Source organism: Mesocricetus auratus, unplaced genomic scaffold (assembly GCF_017639785.1).
Source record: "Mesocricetus auratus isolate SY011 unplaced genomic scaffold, BCM_Maur_2.0 Super-Scaffold_100008, whole genome shotgun sequence".
Lineage (NCBI taxonomy): Eukaryota > Metazoa > Chordata > Mammalia > Rodentia > Cricetidae > Mesocricetus > Mesocricetus auratus.
Window position 1 is genome coordinate 64,313,878 of NW_024429192.1, and position 9,821 is coordinate 64,323,698.

A 9,821-nucleotide genomic window follows, 5' to 3' on the forward strand; every position below is an offset into this window, starting at 1 on the left:
AAACGTCTTCAAATTAAGATGGTAATGTACCATTTAAACAGACTCGTTACAGGCCATAAGTAGGGCAAAGCCTGGATATGCACCAGAAGTACATGAAGTGTTCTGTGTCTCTAGCCTCAGAGAACAGTTTTGTTTGGTTAACATATGACTTGCTCTCCATTGGGTAAGAGGATACATTCTCCTTGATCCTGTTGGAGGGAGACACACACTTTCTCAAAGTTAGGGCTTACGTATATCATTAGGGAAGCTCTGCACTGGTGAAAAGTTTTACAATGTAGTACTTTTCTGAGCTTTGCAAAGCACTGTTATATTTTCATGGTTATGATCACAATTTTTTTACAAAGAAAATTTGTAAAATCTTTTTATTTAAATTAGAAACAAACTTGTTTTACATGTCAATCCCAGTTCCCTCTCCCTCCCCTCCTCCCCTTTCCCCCCACCAGCCCCTTTTCTAATCCCCTTTCTGCTCGCCATGGAGGGTGAGGCCTTCCATGGGGAATCTTCAAAGTCTGTCATATCATTTGGAGTAGGGCTTAGGCCCTCCCCTGTGTGGCTAGGCTGAGAGGGCATCCCTCAATGTGGAAGGGGTTCCCAAAGTCGTGTACTAGGGTTAAATACTGATCCACTACCAGAGGCCTCAGATTTCCCAGGCCTCTTAATTGACAACCATGTTCAGGGGGTCTGGATCAGTCCTATGTTGGTTTCCCAGCTTTCAGTCTGGGGTCCATGAGCTTTCCCCCTTGTTCAGGTCAGCTGTTTATGTGGGCTTCTCCAGCTTGGTTTTGTCCCCTTTGCTCATCACTTCTCCCTCTATGCAACTGGATTCCAGGACTTCAGCTCAGTGTTTAGCTATGGGTGTCTGCTTCTGCTTCCATCATCTACTGGATGAAGGCTCTAGGATGGCATATAAGGTAGTCATCAATATCATTATAGGGGAAGGACATTTATGGTAACCTTCTCCACTATTGCTTAGATTGTTAGTTGGTGTCATCCAGGTAGATCTCTGAACATTTCCCTAGTGCCAGATTTCTCTTTAAACCTATAATGGCTCCCTCTGTTATGGTATCTATTTTCTTGTTCTTCTCTGTTCTTCCCCTGACTCAAATCTTCCTGCTCACTCATGTCCTCTTCTCCCCCTCTTCTCCCCTTCTCTTTCTCCTTACTCCCTCTCCCCTCCTCCCATGTTCCCAATTAGCTCAGGAGATCTTGTCCCTCTCCCCTACTCCAGGGGACCATGTATGTCTCTCTTAGGGTCCTCCTTGTTTCCTAGCTTCTCTGGCAGTATGGATTGTAGGTTGGTAATCCTTTGCTCTATGTATAAAATCCATAGTTTATGCTGGAGAGGATGTGGAGAAAGGGGAACACTCCTATACTGCTGGTGGGAGTACAAACTCATAAAGCCACTTTGGAAATCAGTAGTACAGTTCCTCAGGAAAACGGGAATTAGTCTACCACAAGATCCAGCAAGTCCACTCTTAGGCATATACCCAAAAGATGCACATTCATATAATAAGGACATTTGTTCAACTATGTTCATAGGGGTATTATTTGTAATAGCAAGAACCTAGAAGCAATCCAGATGCCCTCAACTGAAGGACGGATAAAGAAAATGTGGTACCTTTACACAATGGACTACTAATCAGCAGATAAAACAATGGAATCTTGAAATTCACAGGCAAATGGATGGAACTAGAAGAAACCATCTTGAGTGAGGCAACCCAGTCATAAAAAGACAAACATAGTTTGTATTTACTCATATATGGAGTTTAGACATAGAGCAAAAAAATTAATCTTATGCTATTAAAAATTATTGCAGGTATACTAAGAAAACAGTATCGTTCCCAAATGCCCAACAAACATTATATGAAGTAAAAACCATACTAGTAAAAGAATTACACACATTTTGAAATTTTCAGTTTAACTATTTTTCTTTTAATATAAAGAAAAATTTAAAGATTGACTTCAAATTTATTTTTAGCAATATAAAATGAATGAGCTTTATTGTATAAAGCAAACAGGTATCCCCCAAAAGTTATTTCTCTAAATTAAAACGTTTTAAATATATATAAAATTGTAAAAAGATATGCGTTTCCACTAACGATACTCGGCATAATATTCAATGACAGGAAAAAACACATGTCTAGTTCACTTCTGTCTCATTTTCAAGTCACCGTATTGAATGATACATCATGAAATCGATGGTTGTGCATCTGGGGAATTTTCCACAGGTGTGTATATTTGTCTCATGTGGGTGTCTTTTCCGTTTTTGTGATTGGCTAGAACAGCAATCTGTATCCTGAATGTTCGAGTCGGCTTCTTATGATTGTCAGTTAAAGGAACATGAATCCAGCCACTTGGTTCCATCAATTCAAGTTGCCGAATTTGTTGAAGGTTGTGAAAATTATTTTCTACTCTGACTGAGATTTTGCTTGGAGTGTAGCTTTCATCAGATTTATAGTCTGCATAAATACACAACGTCTTCACTGTTGCTTTTTCTTCTGAATTGGATGTTCACTAAATGAGGCCGAGAGCCATCAGATTGCCAGTAAGTTTCTAGATTGTCATCTCATAATTGATCCACTCCAAAACCTGGTTTGTGAGATGAAAGTGACCACACAGCTTGAGACCCAATTTCCCTTACTGTCGCAGTTCTTTCCAACTGCTTGGGATCAGCACCAGTAGCTTTGTTCAGCGTGGTCATTCTTAAACTATTCTCTAATACCAGTACTCGGGAGGCTGAGGTAGAGGCAGAAGCAGAAGTTCAAGGCCAACCTGCTGTATACAGCGAACTCCAGGGCTACCCAGAGAGACGCTGGGCTGCCACAATCCTGTCTCCCAGGGCCTGCTGCAAGTCCCCGCCACTCCCACCGCGGCTCGGGGCTCCTGGGCTCCCTCCGGTCATGTTCACACTTAAAATTATTAATTTAACCGGAATTACTTAGGAAAACTTAATAGTTCTCCAATTTCACTGGATGAAAAAGGTTTTAGAACAACTCGAACGTGCCGTCGGGAATCCTCAATCGTTTGGCTTACTGAACTTGATAATGGGACAAAAGCCCACCTCGTCCTGAAGCCTCACCCTCAGTCTGGAGTGTAAATCTTTTTCTTTTTGGATAATAGGGCATTTTACACAGAAATACCATGGGGCATTCAAGGCTGAGCTGGTCAACTCACCACACTCTTGAAGAGCAATAGGCTTCTAGCTTCAAAGGGTATTCCAAGGTCATGTCATCATTGCTCTTTGAGTCCATACCTCAGCCTCACCCAACACTGAGGTCCTTCAGTTTACTGACTCAGCAACACATTTCCACTATCTAGCCCAAAGCGATCCCCTGGTACCACCATTGGCTAGTTTACCCCAGCTAACGCCTAATATTATAGGAAGAAAACAGGCTTTTGACAATAATTCAACCATTCTACACCTGAAGCTTAGTTAAATCCACCATATTTTTATTTGGCTTCTGTGTCTCCAGAGTTGTTCCACTTCACACGCGGTGGAACCAGACTAATCTTTCCACACAGAAGCAAAGCTGTGGTGGTCTCGCTATGTTAACACCCTTCGCTTCTTCTTTGGCTGACTTGTCCACTCCCAAGCCAATCTAATCTCTTTCTCTCTTTCTTTAGGACACAGTTCAAACACTTGAAAGTGGCTTAGCAGACTTTCAAAGCTCTTGAGCCTGTGTCTTAAGACCATCATCTCCCTTATTCCCAGTTTGTACTCTGTGCGCCATCTAGACTAAACACCTTCTAGCCAATGACGGCACGCTTGCTGCCCCCTCAAACCACCACAGGCCTAAGCCCATGGGGCCACAGTTTCCAATACTTGTCTGTTTACTGCCTTCCCAGTCCAGGCTTTCCTTCACCTTCACCCTGATGAACCCGCCTCAGCTAACACAGCAATGCCTCCAGGAAGCCTCCCAAAGCACAGGAAAAAAAAAGTGGGTTAGAGTTTGTTTGGCTTGACAACAGCTGCCGTTTACTCCTGATGGCACAACTGCATAACCAGCTTGGGTTTCTCCATGACACTGCTGAAGACTGAATGGACAGATGGGGCTTTAGAATAGTTGGTGTAGCTTCACAGTAGTTAACGATAGTATAAACACCAGATAAAAGACTAAAGCATCTAACTAGCGATACAAGATTGCAAGTATGACGTCACTGTAAAGAGTATTGTCTGCAGGCATTACACTCACCTCCATAGCCTTGCCCATACTACAGCACAGGGAGACGAATCAGGTCTGTGTAGCATCAGCAAGTGTTTGCTCTTGCTGCTTGTCACTGGGGCTGAGCAAACGATTACAGATGGAGTGGTGATAAACAGGGCAGCTTTGAATCCCTGCCATTTGCTTCCATTTTGTCTCTACATTGGCTTTGCTTTAGGATTTTTATCAAGCAGTGGAGCGCCTAGCCCAAGTGTTTTGGCATCGCTTAAATAACCACATTTTTATTAAACACACAATGAGTCAGTCTCTTCTCGGAGTCTATAAAGTAGCGTCTAGTAATGGTTTGGACATGCTGCTTTAGTATGTGTAAGATTCCGAAAAGGCCAGATCTCATCCTAGTCCCCATCCTCCAAGCTACCTGGGAGCTTTTTTTTAAACCCAACTGTCCAGTCCCTATGACATGTTCAAATAGTGTTTGAACTATTGGGTTGGTCCCTTTAGTTTTCTCAATGCTCTAAGTAATTACCTGCTTATTTTCCATCTTCCATTCTTTTCTCTCTTTTCCTGATATGCCCTTCATTTTGCTGTATCTTTTCCCTTCTGCTTTTATGGCCCTTGCACACAAATTTGAGATTTCTTATCCTCCCATACCAGTGTTCCTGAGTAGCGCTGATGATGATGGTCAGGACGGTAGTGAATAGAAATGAGCCAAAATGTTAGAGCTGGTCTGATCTTTAAAAACTGGTGTTGGAAAAGGGATTCATTCAGTTGTGGGTGGTTCCTTGTATGTATATGAAAAATGGCTTAGGGATGGTTCACTTGAGCTTCCCCTCTGCCAATCCTGACCTTGCCGTGTTTGCTTGGTTAACTCATGATCCTTTTTTGAGAATGAGCTCAAGGAACTTCTCTCTAGGAAGATTCCCTAATTGTTCCATTCCTTGCCACTACAGGGAAGGTCACATCCTTCTGTTGGCATAATAGTGCATTGTGACCATGTTGCAGCCACTGAATCTCACTAACTGTCTCTGCTTTGTTTTCCTCAGTATGCCTCCATATTCCAGGTGGGGAGGCCAGCATGGGACTGATCTGGAACCCCCAAATGTGAGTGTCAGCGAGAAGGCCTGGGCAACCTATGGAGCCCTGAGCTGTGGATCAGTGTCTATCCCTGGAATACAAACAGTCATCGTGTGCCTATAGCACAAAGAGGGATGCTCTCTCAGCCTGGACTCTTAGGGGAGTGCCTGGACCCTACCCAGAGTGAAGTGACAGACTCTAGATATCCCCTATGTGGAAGGATTTGGCAATAGGGTGGGAGGGTGGGGGGGAAGGGGAGTGCGGGAGGAGGGGAGGGAGAGGAACTGGGATTGACATGTAAAACAAGCTATTTAAAATTAAAATAAAAAATGATAATAAAAAAGAGGACCAAAGATGGACTCTGAGGATGCTCTGACACTGTTTTAAGCAAAGGAGATACAGAAGTAAACGAGGGTAGAAATGGACGGAGCCCTCTGTCTCAACTGCTGTATAGAGCAAGTGTATACTAAGGCTGCATAGCCACTCAAGTGCATATTCATGCTTACCAGACTCTATGTATATGAGCTGGGCATTCTTTCAAATTTTAATTTACAAGCTTTTCCTGTGTACAAAACTTCAATGTAGTTCTCATAGATCTACTGATATCTATGTATGGTTGGCATTTTCTTTCAGCTGACAGCAGCTATCTAAGGTCATTATTGCCAGGGAACATTCCTTATTTATCTACACTTTAATGTAAAATACCAACATATACTTGAAATTCTCTACAATGGATTCATGCTATTCAAGGGAAAGTTAGAAAATCTATGTTAGTTCATTATCTCCCAGTAGAAGAGGTAAAGAACAGATTTTTTTGTACATTATTTAGTTTCAATCAGAATTTTCATAATCAGAGCATACAGACAACAAAATCTCTCTGAAAAAGTGGGGTTTCTGCAAAACTATTCCAAATTTGGTTTAAATTCTTTAACTATAACTTGGACCCCCTGTGTGTCATGTACTCTGGTACTACTGAAATAAGAGCAATACCCGGGAGCTTTAAGAGTCTGAATCATCTCACAAGTTTTGCGGCTCAAGCAACAATCTGCTCGTATGCCTGAGAATTTGCTGCATGGGCTGCTGCAGTTTGCAACAGTGAAGGAAGGGTCTGCTTGAAGTGTGTGCAGTCACTTCCAATCACACTACTCATCAGATCCTGGCTCACACAGAACTAAGGCAAATAAGGACACCTTTGCCCGCTGAGGGTCCCATTGTGCTGTGAAGAGAGACTATGACATATGTGTGTATATATGTAAATGAAAGGTCATTTCAGACAAGAAAGATAATGAGGGCAATCTTCAGACATTGTGTGATACAGGGAAAACAAAATTTTGAAAGGGCAATGATACTGACAGCTCCCTGGAAGGCTGAGAGCAATTTTATTTTAATTTAAAGCCTTTTTCATGTAATATAATTAATCATGTTCTCCTTCCTACCTCCTCCAGCTCCTCCCCACCTCCTTAGCTACCCAATGTCATGGTCATATTCTCCCTTGCTCTTGCTCAAAACAAACAAACAAAAAACAAAACAAACAGGCCCCCCAAAAAACCCATGGAGTTCATTTGGGGTTGGGAAACTACTACTGGGCATGGGGCCTGCTCTGTATTTAATGTACCCAGTGGGACTTTGCTGGTGATACAAACGACCTCAGAATGCAGAAAAGGAGAGTGGTCCAGATATGATCACCGTCACTCCAGAAAGATATAATTAACAGCATATGGTGGGAAGGGTCAGCGAAATTATGATTTTAACCCAAATATACAGTCCTCCTCAGAAACAGCAGGACAGCTGCTGGGAACTCAGACTCCTCACAATAGTATCTGACGTCTTTTGACTTCTTAGGATGAGTTATTCCTTGGAATTTTTTCTTTGTGTTGAAATAAAGGGAGGAATTAAGTCTGTTTTATTGGCTGATATGTTCCTAGCATGTAATAAAGTTGCTGGCACTTAACAGGTGTTAGTAAATATATTTTGATTGACTGCCAATATGGAAAAGGTTATAGGCATTATATAAAATTATCTCTTCTTTATTTGTTCATAAACACAGAAATTGAGGTTCAAAGAAGACTGAAGTGAAACTGTACATCTGGCTGGCAATGAGACTAGAAATGGACCCCACATGTCTGGACTTCCAGTCCATTCCTTCTTGATATCACACCAACCGGTGTTGTCAGGCTTCTATTTTTGAGTTCTGGATAATGAGGTACTTCTGTGTGACCTCATTGTTTTCTATTTGTCTGCCACAGGCTGTGGTCTGCCAGACAGCAACTCATTTAAGTCATCGTCTTGCAGCCAGTGGCGTCCCTGATTAGAACAGTTAAGTGTGTTTTCTGTAGTCTGTGTCCTATTTCAAGTGGTTTGGTTTTGCTTAATTTATACTTCACTCCAAGTGAAGCACAACTGAATGCCATGGAGAAAAGAATGGCCTGACAAACAGTGACTCCTGAGAGACAGTTAAATCTACCCTGATACAGCATGCATTGAAAAATATATCACACGGAAAATACACCAACGTCTGCTGGCCAAGCTTTCTGAAGTATGTCTGCTGTGATTGTTCCTGGCTGTGGCTCCGGTGAAGTTCATCAGCGAGTGCATTGTCTGCGTGTCATAATATGTGTTCTGGGTAAAATAAAGAGGAGTGGAGCAGAAATACCAGAACTGGTAAAGGAAAGTTGGCTAGACCCATCTGATCACATCTGTGTGTCTGTATGACACCTTGCTTCTCCGCATGCGTGCTATAGTAATGTGGAGTTTCTTATCCCTAGACAACAGAGAGCACCTGGATACAATCCCATAGTCCGACATGTGGGTCACTACACACAGGGTGGTCTAGAGATGCGATTCTCCATGTAGGCAAATACTTTGAACACGTGGTCCCCAGCTGGTGGTGCTATTTGGGGATGTTCTGGGAAACTTCAGAGATAGAACGGAGCTGGGGAAAGTAGGTCAATGACGGTACATCATCAAGAATATCTTGTCACTGGCCCTTCACATCTCTCTCTGCTTCTCTGTATATGAAGAAGTGAAGACCATTGTTTGCCATGTGCTTTTGCCATACTGATTCTACACAAACATATAGAGCTAAGCAAGCATGAACTCAGCCTTGTAAAATTATGAGCCAAAAGAAATCCTTCTGCTTCTAAGTGCTTTTTATTGGTAGGTATCTAATTATAGTGGCAAAAAAGCTAAATAATGTACAGAATACACAGACTCAAAGTGACTTTATATATCTGAGTTAATTTTTCCAAGTGTAAATGGAAATAAAGCTTTACTAACTCCTTCATTTCATTTAGTGAAAAAAAATGTATGGTTGTACTCAGGAATTCTAAAATGCCATATACTAAAATATTTACAAAGAAACATCAGTGCCTCACCTAGATCTTTCTGTCTAGTTTTATAACCATATTATGAGGTAAAAAGTCAAACAGCCTCATTAGAATATGTCCAAGAATATTAAGAGACAGCAGGATTAGTGTTTATATTTCTAGCCACAACCACTTTAATTTATTAAGTACTTACCACATGGTGTTCATTGTATGACTGTTACGAAATATTGAGATGACCTCTATTTTGCAAACAAAGAAAACAGGTTCCCAGAAGTTAATAGCTAGTTCAAAGGCAATGCCAATCACAGAAGCCATGGGGTAAAGCAACACCAACTCCTATGTGCTAGGAGTTGTTGGTCAGGAAGTTGGTGGCCACAGGAACTGGAGTCCCTGCGATTCTATTGCTGAAATAAAGTACTATGATCAAAAGTAATCAAAGAAAGAGAGTTTATTTTGCCTTATGTTTCCAGAGGGCTAGATTCATTAATGGTGAGGATGACATGGCAACAGGCAGTCACAAGTATTGGCATCAGAAGCAGGAAGCTGAGTGCTCACATCTCAACCATCCACAGGAAGCAGAGAAAATTATCAGGAAGTGGGGTGAGGTTGTCAACCCTGAAAACCTACCCTCAGTGGTGTACTTTGTCTGAGCAATGCTACATTTCCTAGAGGTTCCATAGTATTCACAGATAGCATCACTAACTGAGAACAAAGTATTCAAATGCATGAGCCTATGGTTGACAGTTCTCATTCAAATTATAATAGACCTTCAAAGTTAAACAGGTTACCACCATTACATATCTTTAACCTTCTACATAACTAGGTGGTAACACCTTATTGCTGAAAACACCACACATACTCTTATAAATAACACTACAAAAACTCTTTGGTTCTCTAAGTTAGACTTTGGTACAGTCATTACCTTGGCTTGCCATGGGTTGGTTCCCTTGCTGGAATGAGTAGATGTGTACATGTTTTGTGTCTATCCAGTAAAAGTCTCTCACACAACACCATTGAGTACTCATACTCCAGTAGAGGGCTCTCTACTCATGCCCACATGGTGAAGGCCAGAATCACAGAGTAAAAACAAAACAATGTGAAAGTCGGATGAGAACTTGGTGGGTAGAGGAGGGCCGAGGAACCATTCTAGATATTAACATCAAGTTTAAGTTTGTTGTAAGCAGATAGCTATCAACTATATGACATGATTCCTTTTAATTGTACTGACTCATAACAGCCTTTGTAAATTCTGTACATA

General features: G+C 41.6%; 1 pseudogene; it reads right to left on the minus strand.

The window, feature by feature from the left end:
• Window positions 1-2,167: 2,167 nt before the first annotated feature.
• LOC121141791 lies at window positions 2,168-2,713 on the minus strand (annotated as a pseudogene).
• Between the last annotated feature and the right edge of the window lie 7,108 nt (window positions 2,714-9,821).